Source organism: Podarcis muralis, chromosome 5 (assembly GCF_964188315.1).
Source record: "Podarcis muralis chromosome 5, rPodMur119.hap1.1, whole genome shotgun sequence".
NCBI lineage: Eukaryota > Metazoa > Chordata > Lepidosauria > Squamata > Lacertidae > Podarcis > Podarcis muralis.
This window is the reverse complement of record NC_135659.1, coordinates 40,501,384-40,512,434: the sequence shown is the minus strand read 5'-3', so window position 1 is coordinate 40,512,434 and position 11,051 is coordinate 40,501,384. Positions and strand designations below refer to the sequence as shown.

General features: G+C 42.6%; 1 long non-coding RNA gene across 1 annotated transcript; it reads right to left on the bottom strand.

The window, feature by feature from the left end:
• Positions 1 to 317: 317 nt before the first annotated feature.
• LOC144327782 (uncharacterized) lies at positions 318 to 9,612 on the bottom strand. The gene is made up of 2 exons (XR_013392904.1): positions 9,108 to 9,612; positions 318 to 2,556 (listed from the first exon to the last, which is right to left on the bottom strand). It is a non-coding gene; the product is annotated as an uncharacterized LOC144327782 (long non-coding RNA).
• Positions 9,613 to 11,051: the final 1,439 nt, after the last annotated feature.

The window sequence follows — 11,051 nt, the reverse complement described above, 5'->3', positions numbered from 1 at the left end:
AGTTCAGTAGGTTTTACTTCCAGGTATGTGTGCATAGGATTGCAGTTCAAGTAGATATTTCCCCATCCCACTTGGATATTGCCCCAACATATGCAATGGAAGGCGAAACTGAAGACCAAATGCACAAAATATACTTTATGGAAATAGCATTCATGTAGTCTTCTATTCCATGAGGAATGTGAAGCTTTTAAAAGAACTGGCTGAAATGAAGACTCTGTGCTGGGAATGAGTTTGTTTGCAATTTTTATGCCTCAAGGGAAGATATTTCCCCTAGGAGCAGGCAGCGCTGAAATAATTTGTTCTGGGAAACCAAAGAGTGATAAGGCCTTTTCAAATATTTTTATTTAAAGGACAGTTGTTTGATTATACTATTTGAGATTTATCAATATAATGTATACTTAATCAGTATGAAAATACATTCATACTTGTATTTGGGTTATAAGCAATATTAGTCATACGCAGAGGAGAACTACAACAATTAATGGGCATGACCAAGGTCTCTTTATTTCTGTGGGTCTGCTCTGGGTGTATATTAGTTGGATACAATACATTATTTCCATATACAGTGGTACCTCGGTTTATGAATGTAATCCATTCCGGAAGTCTGTTCTTAAACAGAAACTGTTCTTAAACTGAGGCGTGCTTTCCCTAATGAGGCCTCCCGCTGCCGGTGCCCTTCCACCGTTCGGCTTCTGTTCTTAGACCGAGGTAAAGTTTGCAAACCGGGACACTGCTTCCGGTTTTGCGGAGTTCTTAAACCGAATAGTTTGTAAACAGGGCTGTTTTTAAACCAAGGTACCACTGTATCTAACAAAAAACTAAAATAATGGGGAAAATCTGGAACAAACCTTACTTAGAAAGGTAGGAACAGGACAATAGTATATGAGGAAGTACTGTCTACTCTTAGTTGTGGACCTAAATGAGGAGTCAGTAATTATCTAGCTGGAAAATTAGACCAGGGTTTGCCAACCTTCATTGGTGAGTGGCCACTTTTGAATTTTGATAAACTGTTATGAGTGCCCACGACAAAATGACTGCTCTTGGGGTATGGCATAACACAAAATGGCTTCTACATCTAATTTTTTTGTGAGAGGGGGATTGTGTTCAACTAAAGGTGAACTGTTCTGGAAGCTCTGCTAGTACCATCTTGGTAGTCAAAGATAACCCCACAATTATTGGTAGTTGCTGCAGCAATGACCTCATATATGTTTTTATATATGTACCCTTATTTGTGGGCTTGAGGGTGCTGGGCTCTGAGCTCAGAAAAGGGAACTATCTGTAAGACTTTGGTATTTGCCACTTATGCCCTCATCTGGTCAAGTGAGGTGATGGGAAGTCCTAGACAAAGTGACCTATGATGCTCTGTGTATAAAGAATATGTGCACTTTTGCTTAGGTGCAGACAAGCCATCTCTTTGGTGCAGTGTTCATCCTGCGTTTGTAAAGTCTAGGAGACCTAGCAGGCTTTGCTGTAGGTCTACACCCCTCTTTAATAAAGTACTAGAACTGGCCATTCTGATGTTTTTGACATCCTTCTTTGGTATCCCTGCACCCAACCACTCCCAAAAGCCCTCCTTTGGGCCAGCAGTGCAGAGCAGGAATACAGAACCACATAGTGTGGCATGCAAAAGTTCCACCTACATCAGCCACCACTACACTTGTTCAGTGAGCCCACCAGCACTTCCTGTGGTGCCCATGAAAGTTCTCAGTAAATATTGCCTCAAAAATCAAAATGCACGAGTGTCTGTTTATTCTTATTGCTCAATTTCTGTTTGCACATTCTCAGCCTCTCATGCACTGAACATGTTCCCCAAAACAGGTCCACATTTTATTGGATACCAGAACTGGACACCCACCTTCTGTTCTGTTCTGTTCTGTACAGAGGAGAAGTGCAAAGAAAGATGCAGCACCACAAACATGGTAGCAGCTGATGGGAGGATATATTTTGGGTTGCCCGACCTCCAGGGCTGACCTATACATGCTGCTTGCATGCTGCAGCCCAGCAACAGCTGGCTGCAAATTATTGCATAGACTCCCTGGCTGGGGTCTGCCCTCCTTTCCATTCCTAACCAAACTTTTACACAGCCATGGAGTCCTCACCCTTATAGAGAGTTACCACGGAAAAAGGAAAGACTGCACTGGAGTGACGGGAATAGTCTCTAAGCCTAATTACACGCATACCAATAATGGGGTGGTACACATACAAAAGGATGCTGGCCAGGGATTCCTTGTAACAAGCAAATACGGGAAAAGGTGAGGCTTTGAGAGAAGCAGCCGCAGCCCCATGTTGCCTCTGGGTTTTTGCTATGTTGCCTTCCCTGAATTGCCTTCTCCAAATCAGCACTGAGAAAGAACTACTTTTATAATGGCATGTAGTTAGAGAACAAAGACCCATGTTCCAGGAACCATAATGGCATAGATTGTGAAAGCATTATCCTTTGCCAAAATCCAGTGCCAAAATCCAGGCCTGTCTTGATTCACGTGCATGGGAACAGCCGTTTGTAGAGGCCCAGAGTAAGTAGCAAAATCCAGCTTGCTCCAGCTTGTTCTTCAGCCCCTGTAAGAAAAACCATTCGGGAAAATGTATCTGTTCTGATATGTGGCTGCTAAGCAGTTGCTAAAAACATCTAGGCTTGATTTTAAAGTTACTGATAGAGAATCTGCAGGGCTTTATTATACCAAGTTTTAAATCTAGCTACTGTATTAAAGAAATGTAATAAATGAAAGGGCAGAAAGGAATTAAGATGTGTTGCTTTTTAAAAGCACTATATGTAATAAAGAATACAGTATATCATGAACATAAATGACTCCAGCAAGCATTGACTTACTGCACTTTCTTAGTCTGTCTGAGTACTCCAGTACAGTATACCTGAAGGAGCGTCTCCACCCCCACCGTTTAGCCTGGACTCTGAGGTCCACCGCCGAGATCCTTCTGGCGGTTCCCTCACTGTGAGAAGTGAAGGTACAGGGAACCAGACAGAGGGCCTTCTTGGTGGTGGCGCCCACCCTGTGGAATGCCCTCCCATCAGATGTCAAATAAATAAACAACTATCTGACTTTTAGAAGACACCTGAAGGTAGCCCTGTTTACGGAAGCTTTTAATATTTGATGAATTATTGTATTTTAATCTTTTGCTGGAAGCCACCCAGAGCTAGCTGGGGAAACCCAGCCAGATGGGCGGGGTATATAATAATAATACCCCACAAACTTCCCCCAGGAAAAAGGCACTGGTGGATAGCTCAGTTGGTTAGAGCATGGTACTGATAACACCAAGGTTGCAGGTTTGATCCCCATATGGGACAGCTGCATATTCCTGCATTGCAGGGCATTGGACTAGATGATCCTCAGGGTCCCTTCCAACTAAAAAAATAATAATCTATGATTCTACAAAAACCCACTCTTTGCTGCTGAATCAGAGCAAACTGCAATTCAGGTATTCCACAGATTGTTGTTCTGATTCAGCAGTATAGAGAGGGTTTTCACAGGGCAAAAATAAGAAGTGCTTGGAGAAGAGCTTGGAAAGCCTGGACCCATCCCTAGAAATGCAGAGCAAATGTAAACAAGCACTTACTAAAACTATTTTTAAATGCAAAATGCATTTTAATTGTGACATTTCCTTAAATTTCCAAATGCACCCTCTGGCCTGAAAAGGTTGGCAGCCCCTGGTCTAAGTCTTTAATACTAGGGCAACTTTAGGAACTTCAGTTAGTCAAGCAGGTAGCAGATTTAATTGAGCACACATGGCCAATACAAACACCATAACAGTTGGCCTCTATTTTGGGAAAGAGGCCAAGGATCAAAGATCCTGAAAACATATTGCACAATATTGGCACAATATTTTTAATGTCTTTGGAAAAATAAAATTTAAGAAATGAAGGATACAGAAATTCACAACAAAAATTGGCATCAAGAACTCTCTGCAGCACTCACTGACTTCAGTGTGTCAGTGCTTTGGCAGCAAAAGGGACCATAATTGCAAAGAGACTTGCAAAGAGACAGGAGATGTTATGGATCTTTATATGGTGGTTTCTTACATTCAAAGTTTTCTTACATCATGGCTGACACGTACATAGAAGCACCAGGATTTTGTTCTGCACAGCCTCTGCTTACAGCTGCAGCTGTGAGAACATGTAGAATATATTGCATGTGGCCATTGCTACACAAAAGCTCTTCCTGTGCCAATCATGTGGTAATTGCAATGTTGGAAATGCTTTTAATTCAGAACATGCTAGGACCATGTTGTGGTACCCAGGAAGGTATGGCGTATGTTCTGACAGAGTGAACTTCAGTTTTCTATAGGAAATGCTATGCTGTACTCAATATGTGATATTTTCTCTAGGTTGCACACCCTGATCAGTCTAATTAATCAGTCTAATTAGCAGCATCCTACTTTTGTTATGGGACGCGGGTGGCGCTGTGGGTAAAAGCCTCAGCACCTAGGGCTTGCCGATCGAAAGGTCGGCGGTTTGAATCCCCGCAGCGGGGTGCGCTCCTGTTGTTCGGTCCCAGCGCCTGCCAACCTAGCAGTTCGAAAGCACCCCCGGGTGCAAGTAGATAAATAGGGACCGCTTACTAGCGGGAAGGTAAACGGCGTTTCCGTGTGCGGCTCTGGCTCGCCAGAGCAGCGATGTCACGCTGGCCACGTGACCCGGAAGTGTCTCCGGACAGCGCTGGCCCCCGGCCTCTTGAGTGAGATGGGCGCACAACCCCAGAGTCTGTCAAGACTGGCCGTACGGGCAGGGGTACCTTTACCTTTACCTTTACTTTTGTTATACCATGTTTTCCTGAATCCACTTTTTCCCCCATGCACAGGTTAGCTTGCAACTGTCTCTGCTCTGCTCCATTTAGAGAGAGTAATATTCCTTTGGGAAATACTAGCTTGCTGATTTGAGTATGTTTACTATTGCAATACTTGGCTGTTTCAAACAAGATTCTTTACTGATTGCCAGGAAAAGAGAAGAAAAAATCCCACTAATGGTAGTCAGCCATGCCAAGAACTAAAAGCAAAGAACTTAACAGACCTTGGTTGCTGGGATTGAAGTTTTTCCTATAAAAACTGGACTCAGATCTGCTGGCATAAGACAGGGCATGCAGAGTTAATGCCAGAGAGGGGCAAAAGGCTAGGGAAACCCATGATGTTGATGATCTTTCAGGTTTCTTCCCTGAACACTTAGCCTCCTCATTTTAAAAGTCTAGTCCTCTTATTAAGGGAGAGAGAAAATGAAAACAACAAACAAACCACACAAGCAATATACTGTTTAATTGCTCAGTTAGAAGCAAATATGATCCCACATTCAGGTTTTCTAGATAGTGAATGCAAAAAAACAACAACAGTGGGATAACTAACTGATGCTTGTCCACAGCACATTTTCTATGCAAATGCAGAATTATTATTTTTAAAAAATTAATTACTTATATTTTGTGTTATGTTGTGAATTATAAAACTCCACCCAATGTGCACTCGGTTTTACCTCATCTCTAAGCTTCCTTTACTTGAGCTTTCTTCTTCTTCTCTGAATGCCAAACTGATTTCATTTTGTACTGTGCCATGAGGACCTATTATACTCCTTTCCTGTCACTGGGAAGGCCAGGACATCACTGCAGGCTGTTATCTGAGCACTGGGAGCTGCATCGTTCTGAAGTGTCTATCAGCTCATCGGAGCTCCCTAAGGAAGGTGCTTCATGGCTGCATTGTAACAGTGGCCTAGCGTGGGTTGTCAGCACCTGGGGCAAGGCAAGTAATTTGCGCCCCCTAACCCGTGGATTTTAGTAGGGGCAGAGAGCTGCGAGTGCGAGCGCCCCCCCCAGATGTTGCGCCCGGTGCGGCCGACCCCCCGCACCCCCCACGCTACGCCACTGCATTCTAAACATTTTGGCAGGTGTCAATACCAGAAGCGCCATAGTACTTCAGATTACTCTGGCCCAGGCAAGTTATACGACTTGTAAACAGGCAATGGCCTGTGGCAGAAATGCAGGGAGGCACAGCCCAATGAAGTTAACACAGTTCCCATAAAATCTATCTAAGGAGGCTCTGTCCCTGACTCATTCAAATTCCTATTGAATTTTCTATTATTATTATTATTATTATTATTATTATTACATGGGAAACACAGTTTGTTCTGCACAGATGTTTTGTGCATTTTTAAAAGCTAAAAGAACATTGCTCTGCTGTAAATCTTTGAACACCTCCACCCCTCTGCCCGTTTTTGAATTATTTAGAATCTCCTGTCAACTTATAAAGTTAATTAAGGCAGTCAATACTGAGCTTCGATGTGAAGCAAGAGGGTCGCTGGGAAGAAGACAACTGGAAACCATCCGACCTTCCTTTGTCCTTCTAGAAATGCTCTAAGTGGGCTGCATTGTAACTGACAGACTTCCTTAGTGGTACTGACAAGCCCCAACCAAACACTGGGTTCAAAGCAAACATGCCTTAATGTAAAGAGACGTGCGAGCACAGTGATGCAGGCCCAAATGTAGCACACAGCAAGTCCTATAAGAAGGGTCTCCTCGGGAAACATGAACACTCTCTCCACAAACTAACTAAAAAAGGTGACGAGGCTTGAACAAACGCAGCACTGTGGCCCTATTACAGGACTGCTGAGCAGGAAAAAGAAAGAAAAGCAAACAGAAAGAAAGAAAGAAAGAAAGAAAGAAAGAAAGAAAGAAAGAAAGAAAGAAAGAATTTAACAGCAGCTGGATCTTCAGAGAGATCAGTGGGTGAAAATTTTGCAACATGGAGATAAGCATTATCACTTGCTCCTGTCTGAAGATCAAGCTACAGTTAAAAGGGAAAGAAGCAGAGACTGGTGGGAAAAAAGAGGCAGCCTTATTCTCTAGCAAATAGATTATGCTTTATTGAGGCATGTGATTTTTACAAGACAAACTGCCCTTTGGGTGCAAGGAATAAGAAACTAGGAAAATCGGAAGACCTGGTGAGAGTCATCTAGTCCAACCCCCTGCAATGCCGTCCCCCATCCAATCTGAAACTATACTGGACCCTGCTTAGATTTGTGAATGTGCTAGCAGCTTTATTGCTGGACCACTAGGAGCAGGATTAATATTTGAAAAAGCAAGAAACAATAACCCCTAGTAGAAAATTACCCATACCTCAAGAGTTGAGCTCACTATACAAAATCAATCAGAAATGCAAACCTAGAGCAGCACACAAAGCATTACTTAAAGGGCCTGGTTTTTTAAAAAAAATATCCACAGCAATCAAACTTTTCAACATGTGTTTAAACACAACCAGAGAAGAAAGAGGTTTCTGCTTGTTGTGAAGCTATTGAAAACACAGGATCCCTCCTAGAAAACAGAAGGCAAACCTCTCGTTCCAATCATATGGGGATGGGGGTCAGCGATCATTCAGAACTTATCCTAGCAAAAAGAAGGCAAATATCTCATTTCAATCGTATTGGGGTGGAGGGATAATTCAGAACTTATTTTGTGGCACATAAAAGTCTTAATTCAGCATGGAAAAAAGCTAACTCTTATGGGGTTATTTGCTTCACAGGATATGAGCAGGAAGGAAGTGCTCAGCTTCTAAAAAAGAAAGTAGACAAAACATGCAATGGTATCTCTGTATGGCTGCATAAACAGCAATCGTAAATTGATTCTTGTTCTTTTCGTTACTGTGCATAATAAAAGGTGCTGGAGAGGAGTGCTTTGGACTTTGAAGTTTGCTTTGTGTTTCTGTTTAGAATAAGGTTTGTAATGTTGGGTGTTCACAGTATTTTGAATCCAGAAAGTGTTTACCCCACTCAAAACACATTCATGTCTCCTGTATTTCCCCGTTGATAGAACAAGTACCAGATGTGTGCAACTTCAGCCAAGATCAAGACTTGGCTGAGTCCATCATGTTTGTGATGCATGGGATACAACAGAAACCAACAAACAAATTCACCCAAAGCAACATCTGACTGCACTTTGGAATGATGTCCAGATCTTAAATGCTGGTTTGGCTTTAATAATGTTTTTGCTAAAAACATTTTTTGTTTAGGCAAGCCTATGAAGACATGTTTTAATCTGGTTGGTGTGTTTTTTTAATAGCTTATTGCTGATTTTAATTGTTTTTTGAATAGTCGTTTCAGTTGCTGGGAGCTACTGGCTCCATGCAACATAAAATAGTATTGTTCACCTGCACAGAAATCTGAAGAGACTGAACACTGCAGCCTGTGGAGAGCATCTGTGCAAGGCTAAATAGAGCAACCCCTCAACAAAAAAGTCAAACAACATTGTGGTCAGCGTCTACTACTATAGGCCACCACACCAAAGAGAGGATGTGGATTGTGTCTTCCTGCAACACATGTTTCAGAGAAGCAAGAATTAGAAGTCACAGAGAAATTCAACTGCCCTGATGTTTGCTTGTTAGACAAACGCTAAGCATGGAATATCGAACACATTCCTGGCATGCACTGCAGAACAACATCCTCTTGCAGAAGCTGGAGGAAGGACTAAGGAGATTAGCTGCCCTCCATTGGATCGTAACCAGTAGTTTGGTCAGTGAGGTTAAATCAGGAAGAACCTTGAGGTGGTGGGGAGTGACCATTCAACACTGGAATTCTTATAGTTAGGAAAGCTAAAGGTTAGTACTGTACAGGCAAACATGTATAGTGGATTTCAGGAAGACTAGTTTTAAAAAGCTCAGATACTAGTTAAGATTCCATGGCTAGATATACTAATGGAGAAAGAAACTCAAGATGTAAGGCACAATCACAAACGTTTCCAATGAGAAGGAAAAACGGGACACATCTTTAAAAGGCCTGTGAGGAGGACGAGGGGAAGGGGGGGGGATTGGACTTTGTTTCCTTCGGCTGCTTGTCTGGATTGTTGCATATCATAGAGGCATGGATATTTCGCCTGTTTGTAAACATAACATTCTTGATTATCCATTGGGAATTATGATGTTAATTTAGAAACCTAGCAAATGCTCTGAGACTCAAGTATCAAGGTACGTACAGTGGTACCTCCCTTTATGGACTGAATTCCTTCCGAAGGTCCGTTCTTAGCCCTTCTTAACCTGAGGCGTGCTTTCGCTAATGGGGTCTCCTGCTGCCGCCGTGTGACTTCCACTCATACCCCAGGGCAAAGTTTGATACCTGGAACACCTACCGGTACTTCTGGGTTAGCAGAGCTCATAACCTGAAGCATTCGTAAGGAGGACAGTACGTAACCCGAGATTCCACTGTAGTTAAAACTCCATTGCACATGTAAGAGACGACACGTCTCTTCTGAAGTTATAAGACTCCAGCCTTCCTTGAGCCTTTAACCTGAGGGGAGGAACATGTGATTGACAAGGGAGAATGTACATAAACTGGTAGATAGCTAGGAGGCTGGCAGTTCAAGGTATACAATAAGGAAAAAGCTTTGGAAGCATGGCAGATAGGCAAAAGGGTTTCTATTTCACTATTGTTTGGTGAAGAGCAAGAAGTAAACTCCTATAAATGTGCACAAAATGGATATGCTTTAATTTCTGGATATGCTTTAATTTGGATATGCTTTAATTTCAAAGACTGTGGCCCAGGGATTGGGAATCTGGGGTCCCCCAGCTCTTGTGGGACTCCAGTTACCATCAGTGCCAGTCAACAGGGCCAAGAGCAGTCAGGGGAGATGGAAGCTGAAGTTCAACAACATCTGGAGTTTGCCATTCCTACTGAAACCAATAACTTCATAACACTGGAGCCAAGCTGAAGTGGTTAAGCATTCTTTAGATTCCTCCCTGTTCAAAAAACCTAGGTTTTAAAATTTCAGCAAACCTAAAAATCAAGACACTCTGGCACCCTCTAGTGTCCGGTTCTTAATTTTGCAGCTTTAGACAGCAACAATGCAAGACTTTCAAGGGCTGCTTCCAGCATTGCTTCTATTTTACAAAGCCTGACACAAGTTTGAGAGCAGTTTCTGATGTTGTAACAAATGCTGATGGAAATGTGATCAAGCACTACTTTGGTTTTTATGCTTTTTCTGCACCATGGAAGATGCACCAACTATAATCGCCCCCCCCCCCCCGATCTCTTGAAGGACAGAACATATACGTACATCCCCAAAGTCAAGGTGTGCATGTTTTGTTTACATAGAGGAGCATCAGCGGGAAAACAGGCAGCCCAGCTCAGTCACACTTCTTGTTTTGATGGCTGTTCGATTCACCCAACTGGGCAACCATTGAAGTCACCCATCAGAAATCGTCCATCAAGCCAAGCTCCCCAGTTCACACAGCTCAAATAATTTGGCAGTGTGACTCACATCTGTGCACTGGTTCTGAGTGCCCAGTACTGTTAATGTGGTAACTATCAACATTTCTGACCATTATTAACATTATGAAGACAAATTCTATCTTCTTCCCTACACCCATTTTCAACACTCAAGTAGGGGGGTGTAAAATGATGTGAACCCGGATTGCTCTTGATTAGCATGGAGTGGCTCTGTAAGGGGTCAGAATGTGAAGGTAGTAACCAAATTGTATAATATTGGTCTTTGGCTTTGTGTTGCATTTGCAAGCTAGTAGCAATTCCCTTTCAATCTGGTCATGATAACAAATTTGTAGCTTCAAGAACTGGCAGTGCCTGGGTGCTTGGTTTTTTAAAATCTCCTGTCCCCATCTTTTTCCTATTGTGTTGTCTTTCAGATGAAAAGCCTGCAGCTAGGATCCATCTTGGGTTTTTTTGCTTATTGATTTTATATATGTGAGCCATTCTGGGATTTGAGGCTGAAGAATGTAGAATTGCTTAAAATAAATACCCAATCAGGAACAGGCCATGCGATTAGACTCTCCTTCCCCTCTATTATGAAGCAGAGATACCTCCACCAGGCTTAACCATGACTAACAACTAAATTGGCAGCAAGGGGAATTAGAGTTACTGAAGAAACTGAGGTTGTCTGCTTAATCTAGGATCTGAAGCTAGCTCTAAAGTATGGTTTCAGGTCTCGTGTTAAGGAGAACCTAGGTTAGTCCTGCACATAGTTAATGTTGATTTTGACAGGGCGCTTGTCCCACCTGAGCATTATTTAGTTGTTAACCCGATCCCCAGAATAGTTCCCACCTGCACATTTTTAAATTCA